This window comes from Cibotium barometz, chromosome 40 (genome assembly GCF_041138505.1).
Source record: "Cibotium barometz isolate CiBa-2024 chromosome 40, ASM4113850v1, whole genome shotgun sequence".
In the NCBI taxonomy this organism is placed as follows: domain Eukaryota; kingdom Viridiplantae; phylum Streptophyta; class Polypodiopsida; order Cyatheales; family Cibotiaceae; genus Cibotium; species Cibotium barometz.
Genome location: NC_141085.1, coordinates 9,003,340 through 9,006,494, shown reverse-complemented (window position 1 = coordinate 9,006,494; position 3,155 = coordinate 9,003,340).

Genomic DNA, 3,155 nt, shown 5'->3' with positions numbered 1-3,155 from the left:
AGAACTTTGTATACATACTTGCTTAAGACCAAGAATACACGTTGGACCATTTTTAAGTTTAGCCCACCTAGTGTGAAAACTAGTAACTTGTATATAAGTCATTTTTGACACTAAGCAATAGAAATTCATTCCCTTGCAATATAATACTTGTGAGCTCTTCTCTTATCTCTTATTTCTTACATGTATGCTATTGAATCTTGCTTGCATAATGGATGCCTGCTAGATAGGTTTGTATGTAGGTTTCCCTCTTGCATTAGCTTCTTCTTCTTCTTCCCCAAATTTTTGTGAGAGGAGATAACCACCGCAAAGAACATTCTCCTTTTGCCTCGATTTAGGAATTGAGAGCTCTACCTTCACACCACCGGTGAAGGAGCATTCTAGTGTGACAATAGAGGGAGGAAGCTGTTAACCACACTGGTTAACATTATTTTAAAGCATGGTTATGCTTCATGTAACTCATTTTACGTAAACCATGATAAACGCTTCATGTAAAGGATATATGGGATGACCAAGCTTATGACGTGTAATGTTGTCCATGAGCATAAGACTAGGTACACATAGAGCTAGAAGAACCTATTTTGGGTCCCCAATTGTTAAATGGGCAATTGGCAATTATAAAAAGAGATTTCATGTATATAAGTGACTTATGAAATATGAAAAGGGAAAATCCCATTATCACAATTGAGTTTCTCTCTCTCTCTCTCTCTCTCTCTCTCTCTCTCGTGTGGCTATGGTGGTAAGCTTGTGTGTGTGAGAATGCTTGCTTCCTTGGTTGTGTGTGTGCATGTAGGTGATGCTCTCTTTGCTTGCCTCTTCTTCTTCTTGTCTCTCTCTCTTCCACTCTTACAAACAAGAAGGCATTGATTAGGAGTTGAGATCTCCATAGCTCCTTTGCTACCCACCTAGCTTAAGGAAAGCTCCACTTGGGTGACACAAATGGTGGAGGACTTGCAGCATAAAAAATAAGGAGCATATCCTATGGTCAAAGTAGAGATGGGTTGGCAATTCTTTCTTTCATAGAAGATAGAGTTTATAGGAAAATTTGGCAAATGTTTAAAAATTTTCAAGATATATGCTCACTTTTAGTGTAAATTTGGTAATTTTTTGTCTAAAATTTACCCAAAAATGCTACCTTAGGCTAATGTGTTAAAAAAGTCACCATTTTTTTGTTCTAAAATAGCCCAGGACTTTTGGAAGGCCCTTGAAAATTAGCCTTTGGGTTAAATCTTTTCCCTAATGTTTTCCTTGTGGTGGAGTGATCCCCTAGCGGCGGCATCACATCGAGGGGTTAACCCTCATTAGGGGACATACGTCTATTCCCTGTAAGTGAACACCCATACTTTCCCAAGTGAACACCCATTCCTCCCATTGAAAATCTTTCTGAAAGATCCCTGTCCCCACCGCGCAACAAATTCTGGGGTTCTAGCAGCAGAAGTAGCACTTCTTGCGCAAGGCAGGGTCCCTCACTTGGGGCCTCGCCCACGTATATCCGGACAAGAGACTTATCCCTCGGTTCTTTCAAAACCGAACCCAAAAAAACTTCCCTCACCCAAAAAATAGGGGCGATTCCTTCAGGATGTTTTTACTCTAACATAGTCAGAGCTTTAACTAACTGAATTGATCTGACCAAACCCATAAGTCCCATAGTCAGATCAAGGAAAAGATTGCACTTGGATCATAGAGACCAATGCTTTTTTCCTCATTGAGAGGCACAGCCATTGATTCTTTTCCATAGAATAATTTTTAATTTGGGATTTACTTCATCTATCGTACCATAACAGAATTGAGTCTCTTTTTAGGGATCCATCAGTCTAGCCTAACCCCATCCACTCCCGTGGGTTAGAACTGCCCAACCACTGTAGTGATGGGATCCATTTAAGAATTTGGTTAGGTTTTGTCCCACCATTAGTTGACCTTAAATTGGAGATGAGAAAAACATATAGTCTAATCTCGATCGAGAGATAGAGTAGCTTGGAAAGGTCGTGCGACTTGAGGGACATAAGGCAATGGTTATGGTACCAGGGAAAAGAGTTCCCAGGCCCCCTAGCCAGATACTCATGCAAACTTAAAACTAGTCACACCACTTACACACCCAATATGAAATTGCCTTTTTCACAGATTCAGCTGTCTTTGAAACAATCTTTTAATGAAACTATAGTATCATTGATTATAATCCTCCAAAATATCCGGTTGAATCCTAATTTCCAATTTTTCCTTCATCGGTGTACCTATGGCATCATTGGTAACCAGAACGCTCACCACCTGTCCACTCAGGGGCCTTTTTTGATAGTTCCTAGCTCTTAGTACCCGGCAATATATTCACTTATAAAAATCAAAATGGAATCTCCGTTGAAGATCAGCAAGATTAACCAATAGATCCATATAAAAGAGCCATGGACCATTGAGGACCAACAAGGTTAATCAACTAGATCCATGCCCGAATTCAAAAAACAACTCTTACTCCTTGATCCAAAATATCTTCCCCGATGCATGTGTGGATATCTTTAGTGACCCAGAGCCCGAGCACCGTATGGTTAACACCCTCTAGGATCCTTCGCAGGTCACCTAGCACTTCACTCATAGGCCGCTTCCTTGGTCTCTCATCCACCGTACCGGAAGCTCACCATTTAAATCGAACCGAGGCTGGTCAAGACCTTGGTCAACCTTGTTACGTGAGACGTCCTCCATTGACTCTCCGTCAGCTGTTGCAACTTTATCAGTTAGGTCTCCGCACGACCTCATTCACAAGACGGTCAAAATACTTCCCCAGCATTCTTGACATAAAACAATCATTTAAAAACAGGTTATAAATACGGTTTCTATAACGAACTCTCATCTTTCCACATTGTTCCACATCAATCCATATTACTTAATCCAAATCCAATCATTTGTATTCCCATCGTCCTTCATCCATTCTCATCCAATCACATCATTTTCCATCTTTTCACATTTATACTCTCATCACATCTCATCCACTCATATCTACCCATATCCACATCTCATCACATCACATTCAATTCACATCACATTCAATTCACATCTCATCCATTCATATCTACCCCAATCCACATCACATCACATTACATTCACTCACATTCTGATTCACATGACATCACATCTCATTCATTCACATCACATATCATCCATTCACATCT